This window comes from Molossus molossus, unplaced genomic scaffold, assembly GCF_014108415.1.
Source record: "Molossus molossus isolate mMolMol1 unplaced genomic scaffold, mMolMol1.p scaffold_m16_p_15, whole genome shotgun sequence".
Taxonomy (NCBI): domain Eukaryota; kingdom Metazoa; phylum Chordata; class Mammalia; order Chiroptera; family Molossidae; genus Molossus; species Molossus molossus.
In genome coordinates, this window is record NW_023425350.1 from 69483461 (window position 1) to 69495145 (window position 11685).

Below are 11685 nucleotides of genomic sequence, written 5' to 3' on the forward strand. Positions count from 1 at the left end.
CGACCAACCAGGGCCAGGGACAAACTTCAACCGAGGTACATGCCCTTAGCGAGATCCGAACCCAGGTCTCTCTGGACTGCAGGCTGACGCTCCAACCGCTGAACCAAACCGGCCAGGGCTAGCCGTATTCTTTTCTTGCTCATAAAGTGATTCTGAAGGCAATTCCAAAACTGTTTTCCACAAATGTCTTAAGCAAAGGCAGTATCACCGGAATAAGGCCTTGCCACTCTCTAAGGGAACTGATGTGTTCATTTATCCATCCACCCATTCAACAAACATTATTGACATGTTCCAGATATATTATGTTAGAAACAGAGGAGGAGTGGGCATGCCTTCCAAAGCCTGTAGTATAATTGGGAGAAAGATAAATAAAGGTGCTTTAAGGTAGAGTGTGCTGAGTGCCATAATGATGTCTGCACAGGGTGCAGTTGGAGTTTGGCAGGAACACCTGGGATTGGATTAGGTGAGGAGGCAGACCTAGAAAGCTTTCCAGGAGGTGATGGGGCTTGGATGGCCCTGAAGATGGACCAGGACTTAGCCAGGAAGAGATTTGGAGAAAGGGTACAGTAAGAGAAAGGGTGATTCAGGCAGGCAGAATCCCTTTTGTAGAAAGGGGAATTCACACAGGTAGAGCAACTTGCATGAAAGCCCAGTGGTTTTCATCAGAGAATGTCACGGGATTTCTTGACAGTTTAGCATGTCCAGAGAACAGATTGCAAAGAGGCAAGTGTGGCGTGGGGATGAGGAGCAAAAGATGAGATGGGATAGATAAGCAACAAACTATAAAAATATCTGGAATGTTCAATTTTGACTATCGATATACTAAATCTATGAAATAATGTAAAGGAAATATTAAATAAGATCTTTGTTTTAAAAGAAATATTTTGGCACTTTTAATCCATGTAAAAGATGGATTATAGGGAAATGAGAATAGTGACAAGGACACGAGTCAGGAGGAGAGCAGGAAGAACTGTGTCAGGACAGGGCCTTGTCCGGGAGAGACGTCGGCCTGTTAAGGGAGTAGGACTGACAAGTGCTTTCCGCCTGGGGGACCCCGTGAAGAGTTGCCGAGCGTGAAGCAGGACACCCGGGAAACAGAACAGGCTCGAGCGAAGACTACTGACGTGGCTTTGGGACAGGTCGTTGAAATAGTCATAGGCTCTTGGGATTTAGGTTTGGAGAGGAAATTGAATTGAGGTTAATAGATATGAGGATCATGAGCCTGACTGAAGCCATCAAAGTTTATGAGATAGTACATTTTCATTTACCTGTTTTAAAGGCTGACTCATTACTTTATGTTACACCTTAATATTTTGGAAAATTTTATGGCTTTCGGGGGTAAAGTTTTGTTTCTTCAAACCACTTTTTGAATCATTAAACATGATTTTCTGTAAAATCACTCAACACTTAGAAACAAATTATTCAGATCTTTCTGAATCTCATTTCCCCCTTCTATATCTATATTTCATATTTCTTCCATTTTGCTAATTTTACCAACATTATCTTTTCCTTCACAAGGAATGTTGAGTTAACAAGTCCAACATTTCTTTTTCTTTTTCCTTTTATTATTTTTATTGTTGAAAGTATCACAGATGTCCCCCTTTTTCCACCATTGACCCCCTCCTCCCTTCTCTCGCCCCCAACCTGCTTTCCCCAACCTAATGTCTGTGTCCACTGGTTGCGCATATATGCATATAAGTTCTTTGGTTTATCTCTTCCCACCCGCACCCCCAACCCCTCTGAGGTTTGTCAGTCTGTTCCCTACTTCCATGACTCTGGATCTATTTTGATCAACAGCTTATTTTGTTCATGATGTTCCATAAATGAGATCATGTGGTACTTGTCTTTCTCTGATTGGCTTATTTCGCTTAGCATAATACTCTCCAGGTCTCTCCATGTCATCTCAAAGGGAAAGAGACCTATCTTATAGCTGCATGGTATTCCATTGTATATAGATACCACAGCTTTTTTATCCACTCATCTACTGATGGACACTTGGGCTGTTTCCAGATCTTAGCTATTGTAAATAGTGCTGCTATGAACATGAGGGTACATATATTCTTTCTGATTGGTGTTTCAGCCTTCTTGGGATATAGTCCTAGAAGTGGGATCACTGGGTCAAATGGCAGTTCCATTTTTAATTTTTTGAGGAAGCACCTTAGTGTTTTCCACAGTGGCTGCACCAGTCTGCATTCACACCAGCAGTGTACTAGAGTCCCCTTTTCTCCACACCCTCACCAGCGCTTGTTGTTTGAGGATTTGTTGACAGTAGCCATTCTCGCAGGTGTGAGGTGATATTTCATAGTCATTTTAATTTAATCTCTCTGGTGACTAGAGATGAGCATTTTTTCATATGTCTCTTGGCCATTTGTATGTCCTGTTTGGAGATCTATTTAGGACAAATTTATTGAAGAGGCTGTCTTTACTCCATTGTATGCTCTTGCCACCTTTGTCAAATTGAGCATATTGTCTTGGGTCCATTTTTGGGTTCTCTGTTCTGTTCCATTGATCAATATGCCTGTTCTTGTGCCAGTACCAGGCTATTTTGATTACAGTGGCTTTGTAGTATAACCTGATATCCAGTGTTGTGATCCCTCCTACTTTGTTCTGCTTTTTTAAGATTGCTGTGGCTGTTCAGGGTCTTTTTTGGTTCCATATAAACTTTTGAAGTATTTATTCTAGTTCTGTGAAATATGTTGTTGGTATTTTAATGGGGATTGCATTGAATCTATAGCTTGATTTCGGTAGTATAGACATTTTAATGACGGTAATTTTTCCAATCCATGAACTAGGTATAGGATTCCACTTTTTAATATTTTCTTCCATTTCTTTTTTCAATGTCCTGTAGTTTTCTGCAAATAGGTCCTTTACTTCTTTAGTTAAGTTTATTCCTAGGTATCTTAGTTATTTTGTTTCAATGGTAAATGGGATTACTTTTTTAGTTTCTCTTTTTGTGAGTTCATTATTGGTATATAAGAATGCAATTGATTTCTTGACATTAATTTTGTATCCTGCTACTTTGCCAAATTCGTTTATTAAATCTAGTAGATTTTTGATGGAATCTTTAGAGTTTTCTATGTACAATATCATGTCATCTGCCAGTAATGACAGTTTCACTTCCCCCCTTCCAATTTGGGTATCTTTTATGTTTCCTTTTTTTTTTTTTTTTTTTTATCCTCACCCGAGGACATTTTTCCACTTTTTTATTCAGATAGAGCGGGAAGGAGAGAGAGGAAGAGAGAGAGAAACATCGACGTGAAAGGGACACGTCGAGTGGCTGCCACCCCTATGACCCTACCAGGGCCAGGGACCAACTGCAACCAAAGTACAAGCCCTTAGCGGGAACCGAACCCGGGCCTCTGTGGACCGCAGGTCGACGCTCTAACCGCTGAGCCAAACCGGCCAGGGCTATGTTTCCTTTTTGTCTAATTGCTGTTGCTAAGACTTCCAGTACTATGTTAAATAAGAGTGGCGAAAGTGTGCATCCCTGTCTTGTTCCTGTTCTTAATGGAAATGTTTTTAGTTTCTGTCCATTGAGTATGATGTTGGCTGTAGGTCTTTCATATATGGCCTTTATTACGTCGAGATATGATCCCTCTATTCCTACATTGCTGAGCATTTTTATCAGAAATGGATGCTGGATTTTGTCGAATGCCTTTTCAGCATCTATTGATATGATCATGTGGTTTTTATTCTTCATTTTGTTTATGTGGTGTATCACATTTATAGATTGCGAATATTGTACCAGCCTTGCATCCCTGGAATGAATCCCACTTGGTCATGGTGAATAATTTTTTTGATGTATTGCTGGATCCGATTAGCTAGTATTTTGTTCAGGATTTTGGTGTCTGTGTTCATCAGGGATATTGGCCTGTAGTTTTCTTTCTTCGTAGTGTCTTTTTCTGGTTTTGGAATTAGAATTATGCTGGCCTCATAGAACGTGTTTGAAGGTCTTCCTTCTTCTTGAAATTTTTTGAAATAGTTTGTGGAGAATGGGTGTTAGTTCTTTTTTGAATGTTCGGTAAAACTCCCCCATGAAGCCATCTGGGCCTGCGCTCTTGTTTGCTGGGAGAGTCTTGATTACGTCTTCAATTTCCTTTGTTGTTATTGGTCTGTTCAAGTTTTCTATCTTTTCCCGGTGTAGTTTTGGGAGACTGTGTGTTTCTAGAAATTTGTCCATTTTGCTTAGACTGTTGAATTTGTTGCCATATAATTGTTCATAGTAGTTGTTAACGATCTTTTGTATTTCTGTGGTGTCAGTTGTTACCTCTCCTCTTTCATTTCTGATTTTGTGTATTTGGGTTCTCTCTCTTTGTTTCTTGGTGAGTCTAGCTAGGGGTCCATCAATCTTGTTTATCGTTTTGAAAAACCAGCTCTTTGTTTCATTGATCCTTTGAATAGTTTGGTCTCTATGTCATTTATTTCTGCTCCGATCTTTACTATTTCCTTTCTTCTACTTGCTCTGGGGTTTTCTTTTTGTTTGCTTTCTAATTCTTTAAGTTGTGAGGTTAGACAGTCAATTAGAAATTTTTCTTGTTTCTTGAGGTAGGCCTGTAGTGCTAAAAACTTCCCTCTCAGAACTGCTTTTGCTGCATCCCATAGATTTTGTGTTGTTGTGTGTTCATTTTCATTGGTTTCCAGGAATTTGTAAATTTCTTCCTTGATCTCCTCGGTAACCCATTCATTGTTTAATAACATGCTATTTAGCCTCCATGTGTTGAAATGTCTTTGTGTGTTCTTGTTGCAATTGATTTCTAGTTTCATGCCATTGTGATCTGAGAAGATGCTTAATATGATTTCATTCTTCTTGAACTTGTAGAGATTTAGTTTGTGTCCTATCATGTGGTCTATCTTTGAGAATGTCCCATGTGCACTTGAGAAGAATGTGTATTCTGTAGTTTTGGGGTGTAATTCTCTGTAGATATCTATTAAATCCATTTTTCTAGTGCTTCATTTAGAGTCTCTGTTTCCTTGCTAATTTTTTGTCTAGAGGATCTATCCAATGATGTCAACAGGGTGTTGAAGTCCCCTGCTATGATTTTATTGCTGTCGATTTCTCCTTGGAAGTATTCCAGAAGATTTTCAATATATTTTGGTGCTCCTATATTGGGTGCATATATGTTTATCAAGGTTATATCTTCCTATTGGATAGATCCATTCAATATTATGTAGTGGCCTTCTTTGTCTCTAGTTATGGCCTTCATTTTGAAATCTATTTTATCACATATGAGTTTTGCTACCCCAGCTTTTTTTTGCTTTCCATTTGCTTGGAAAAATTTTTTCCATCCCTTCACTTTCAACCTATGTGAGTCTTTTGTTGAGAGGTGGGCCTGTTGTAAACAACATATAGATGAGTCATGCTTTCTTATCCAATCAGCTACTCTGTGTCTTTTTATGGGAGCATTCAGTCCATTTACATTTAAGGTGATTATTGATATGTACTTATTTATTGCCATTTTTATTTAGTGTGGTTCTATTTTTCTTCCCATTTCTCTTGCTAATTACCGCAGTCCTTTGAACATTTTTTGTAGTGCTTGTTTGGTGCTAATGTATTCCCTTAGCCTTTTTTTGTTTTTTGTTTTTTTGTCTGTGAAGGTCTTTATTTGACCTTCCATTTTGAATGATAGCCTTGCTGGGTAGAGTAGTCTTGGATTCAGATCCTTGTTTTTCATGACCTTGATTACTTCATGCCATTCCCTTCTGGCCTGTAGTGTTTCTTGTGAGAAGTCAGCTGACAGCCTTATGGGGTTCCCTTTGTAGGTAACCTGTTGCTTATCTCTTGCTGCTTTTAGGATTCTTTGTCTTTAATTTTTGGCATTTTAATTACGATGTGTCTTGATGTGGGCCTGTTTGGGTTCTTCTTACTTGGGGCTCTCTGTGCTTCTTGAACTTGAATGTCTTCTTCCTTCACCAAATTAGGGAAGTTTTCTGTCACTATTTTTTTGAATATATTCTCTATCCCTTGCTTATTTTCTTCTTCTTTGGGGACTCCTATGATGTGAATATTATTACGTTTTAAGTTGTCCCACAGTTCTCTTAAGCTGTCTTCCTGTTCTTTAAACTTTTTTTCCTTTTGGTTTTCTGATTGGTTGATTTTTTCTACCCTGTCTTCTAATTCACTGATCCGGTCCTCAGCTTCCTCTACTCTGCTTTTTAGACCTTCCAATGTGTTCTTCATTTCTGATATGTCATTTTTGATCTCTTCTTGGTGATTTTTAATTTTCAATTGGTTTATTTTCAGCATCTCTATGTCCTTACACATGCTGTTGAGCTTCCTCAAGATCATGGCTCTGAATTCTAGCTCTGTTAACTTGCCTAACTGCTCCACATTGATCTCATCTTTGGTTGAGGTCTCTTGTTCTTTCATTTGGCTTCTATTTCTGTGTTTCACCATTTTGACTATCACAGTGGGCATTGGAGCCTGTCAAGTTTTCCATGTGGGTGTTGGTGTTCTACTGTTTGTGACTCCCTCTCCTGGGTTTAGATGAGCGAGGGAGGACCCACGTTAAACACCACTGTCAAGTCTTACTTTCCTGGTTAAAATTGCTAGCCCAGGAAAGGTCCTGTTATCGTCCAGCTTTTTGCCTGGAGGCTAGCAGTGCAGGTTACTTGAAGAGTTTTGGATTGTCAGTTGATTGAAAAACTCTCTCAGGTGCTCAGCATAAGGAGATTTCTCCAGGGTAAGGTAGATGCTGGTTGTTAGTGAGCCTCAATTTGCATTTCAATGGCCTACAGGGTGGGGTTGAATATTTGAGGGAGGAGCTGCCTCTCCCCAGAGCCCTGGGAAGGAGTAATATGGCCACCGTCCTGCATTGCTGCAACCCAGCAAAAGCTCTGAGCGACCTCCAAATCCCGAGTGTCCCGACACAGTTCCAGTCCAGTCCGCCCTCCCTCTGCCAGAGCCCAAGGTGAGTGGCTGTGGCTGTTTTAGCCTCTGTCCCGGCTGCGCTGTGGAGCCGCCAGGGAGTGTGACCCGAGGGCACTGCTCTCAGCTGAGGCCGCTGCTGAGCTGCCGACCCTCCCAGCCCCCGTCTTGTGCCTTCGCAAGCCTACCGGGATGGCGTCAGTGTCCCTGGTTATGTGGTCCTCACAAGCTGCTTTTCTGTTTCTTATTCCCGTCAATTTGTCTGTGTTATAGTTGTAATTCCACTTTGGTTCTGGGAGACGGTCTGTGTGGCTCCGTTCACTCCGCCGCCATTTTGGAATCTCCTTAATAATATACTTTTATAAGTAAGTCCATTTTAGCAGCTTTTGGAAGATGCTATTGATGACTAATATAAAAAATATAATTGATCAAAATTGTCATTCTTAAGAATCAAGTTTAGTTTCATGTGACTCACTTTCCTGGGTTCATAACGTGACATGAGGCAGTGAATCGGTTCTCTTCCCCATGGAGAACCCCTAATGCACCGCTGGTCTACCTCCTCGTACAGAGGGCTCATGAGGTTTGGTGCCTCTGGGTGACTGCACAAAACTTTCACAGAGTGTTTGATACATTGATCTCATGCCAGTGCACCTAAGTGTAGTCTTTCCTTTAATGAGCATAATCTATTGTTTTTATCTAGTACAAATATTCACATTAGGCTTTAGTTTTCAAGTACAGAAAAGATGAACAGAGCAAAATGTTTAAACCCAAAATGGAAATAAAAAAGGGTGGGGAATTTCTTTTTGTTCATTCAGTTTTAACAGAAATAACAGTTTAAGATACTTTTTAATGTCAAACTTACATTATTTTTCAAGGAAAAGATCATGTCAGACATGAAGAATATCATTGCTGAGATGAAACAGGCATCAAGGTAAAACATTTGTTCAATGAAAATTATTATTTATTAGGGGCAAAGTACTATATCAGATACACAGATAGTAAGAAATGGGGGAGGGGGCTTAGTGTTATCTGTGTGGTTGTAACTTACTGATATTGGAAGGCGGCCTAAGTCTGAGTAGGGAAGTAGAAGAGGATGTGGTGTTTGCCATGGAAGAGAAAGGAAGGGAAAGGGCATTCAAGGTAGAAAGGATAGCAAAGAACCACAGACAATGTTCAAGAGCCTCTTGAATGACAAGCAGGTGAGTGTTGGAACCTGGGGTGTGCGAGGAGATGTAAAGGGAAGAAAGGCTAAACAGAAGCCTGTGTTACAGACATATGGGTCCTGATTTTATCCTTCGGGAAATAGGAAATCATTAAGGAATTTTGAGGATATTTTTGCAGACTACCCAGGCTGAAGAATGATGATAGATTGGGGTTGGGGAGTGGGGGATGGGTGGGGTGACTGTGAGGTAGAAAATTTAGGAAAATGCCAGGGTTGTGGCTGGGAATACATACTGGCTATATAGAAAGTATGGAAAAATATGAATTGCCTCTGAATTGGAAGAGCCATTGAGACCTTCTTGTAGATAAGTCTTGTAAGCTGTTAAATATAAGAGTCTGGAGTGTAAGGAAGAGGCCAAGGCTGGAGGTAATGGTTTCGGAATCAGCTGGGTACAGGTGGGGTGGGGACCCATGGATATGAGTAGTATTTGTCTGAGCAAAGGTGGGCAGTAAGAAGAATCAGGAAGCCAAGAGTCAAGCCCTCAGAACCATTACGTACTAAGGGGCAGAAGAGGAACCTGCATGGAGACTAAGCCATGGCAGCTGGAGGTAGGATGAAAGCTTTCTTCTATTTGAATGTCAGAAGTCTTGAAATACTTAGCTACTCATTGACTATTATGTATATTTAGCATCATTGTTTTTCATAGTGAAATGTTGGCAACATAGAGAAACTCCAATGCGCAATTTTTGCAGTATTTATTCCTATAAATTTAAGTGTATTTAAAACTCCAGCCCTGGCCAGTTTGGCTCAGCGGTTAGAGCATCGGCCTGTGGTCCGGAGAGACCTGGGTTCAGTTCCCGCTAAGGGCACGTACTTCGGTTGCAGTTTGTCCCCGGCCCTGGTTGGTCGTGCAGGTGGCAGCCAATTGATGTGTCCCTTTCACGTCGATGTTTCTCTCTCTCTCTCTCTTCCTCTCTCTCCCTCCCACTCTATCTGTACAAAAAATGGAAAAATGTCCTCGGGTGAGGATTAAAAAAAAAAAGTTGTATGTAATAATAGTCCACTCCTTTTTTTTGTTGAATATTATTCCAAGATATGGATATATCACAGTTTGTAAACACTGATCCAATAAATAAATAAACAAATAGATAGATAGATAGATAGATAGATAGATAGATAGTTAGTGTCTGTTTTTCTTCACAGAATCTGAGGAAAAAAATCTTAAGTATTGCTGAAGTAACATTAGAATATACTTTTATACATGGTGAAATCATTGAATTAAAAATATTAATCTGCACAACTTTTTTTCCTTTCATAGGAATCTTTGCTGTAGAGATTTCTGAAACGTGAAGAGATCTTCACATTCTTGGGAAAGGTCAAAATTACAAATGCCTTTTTTTTTTTTTTTTAGCTATATGATTGCATTTATCTTTTGAATCCTTCACAATGTAAATTGTACTTATTAACTTTGTTCCTCTAAATCTCTGTTCTCATGTACATTCTGAAATGATGGGAGATGACTTATAAAAACAAAATGCACGTGGCCCTTTCTCTCCCTAAGGTAACAGGGAGTGTAAAATCTGCTTACTTCACTGTTGAACATTGTTATGTCAACTATCTGGAGTAAGGAGGAAGCTTATAAAAGGAGGGATGATTGTTTTTTGCAAAGCTGATTTCCTTTCCTTTCTTGGTATTGCAAATAATTGGTTGGTTAAATTTTTTTCTTGTGATATATGCTTTCTTGACTGGAGAAGTTGTACCAAAATGGACACAGTTTACTGATACTGGCTTTGGAACCAACCTGACATAAATTCCAGGCCATAATCTGACTTCAAAGAAGCAAATAGTAGAAGTGTGTCAGGATTTTAAAATCCACACTATTGTAGTAGTAATTAATATACAATTTCTACAATTGTGTTTACCCCTGCTATTTTTTGAATAGTAGGGGATGCTCTATCTGTCACAAATGTAAGATTTTTACTCTGAAGTACTATTTATAGTTGAGCCATCTGGTAGACCTTTGATTAAGCTTTTCCTTCCTGAACTGCTGTTTTCCCTGTCTTGTTTTTCATTTGTTTGACCTTCTAACCCATACCTGCTGAGGACTACCAGAACCTCTTGAGTTGCAAACCTATAGATTTCTGTATTAGTCCCACAAATAATAAAAAATCATCTACTTACTACTTACTATATATCTGGCATTGTATTGAGACTAAGTATTATAGATATATTATCTCAGTTAATCCACATGATACTATTTTAAGTTGGGTATTATTATATGTATACCTTTAACAGACAAGGAAAATAATTTTCAGAAAGCTTAAGTGCTAATTTGCCCAAGTACACAGCTAGGAAGTATAAAGACATGATGTGAAGTTAAGCAGTAGGACTCTAGGGCCTGTGGTCCTAGACATCTACACTCTGTACTCTTTCAATGAATATATGTCAACTGGAAGCCACCATGAGTCTGGCATGGTCTTGACCATGATAAATAATCAGACTGTTCTCCTTGCCTTCATGGAGCTCACAGTCTAGCAGGCATGACTCATAAATGAGACCATGCAGTAAGAATGCAGTGAAGCACACAGGGTAAGTGAAGTTATGATAAATAGAAGACTACATAGAAATTAGACAAGATATAAGAAGACTTTTATTTTATTAAAACAAATATATATATATATATATTTATCCTCACCCAAGGATATTTTTCCATTTTTTGCACAGATAGAGTGGGAGGGAGAGAGAGGAAGGGAGAGAGAGAGAGAGAAACATTGACGTGAAGGGCCACCCGCACGACCAACCAGGGCCAGGGACAAACTGCAACCGAAGTACGTGCCCTTAGCGGGAACCGAACCCGGGTCTCTCCGGACCGCAGGCCGACGCTCTAACCACTGAGCCAAACTGGCCAGGGCTATTAAAACAAATATTTATTGAGCACATTCTATGGGCCACATAGGTGCTGACGACACAATGTTAAGCCAAACAAGAATTTTCCAGGCTGGGAGGGAGACTGGGAGAGAGAAAAATGAGTGATCCAGGCAGAGGAAAGAGCATGTGCAAAGGTCAAGACATGCAAGAATATAAACTGTTTCAGGTATTGAAAGCAATGCAGAATAATTATAATTCATAATTGTAAAGTGGGAGGGGAGAGGTATAAAGCTGAAAAGATAAAAAAAAAACACTGATGTCTGTGAAGGCAATGTTAAAGAGTCTGAACTTTAGTCTAATGGTAAATTTGGTACTCACAGGGTACATATGCAGAGAGATGTGATCATGTTAGTGGTTTAAAACTACTTCTTTAAGAATGAATTAGATGGAAGTATGACAGTGCATAAGAGGCTGTCACATTATTCTAGATTTAGAGGTTACTATGGTCTGGATTAAATTGAGAATAGAGGAAAATGGATTATTTTTAAGATAGGAGCTAGAATTGTCAGGAATTGGGGATAACTCACTTCTTTATTTGTTCCATAAGTATTTATAGAACACCTAATATGTGTCAAGCATTGTGCTACCCCTAGGAGATACAGTGGTGAAGACAGATATGATCCCTTGCTCTGATAGATTTTATAGTATAGAAGGAAAGACAAATAGTAGACAAATAATTACACACATCCATTACAACTGTGATAAGTCCTTCAAAGGAGAAATACTAGAT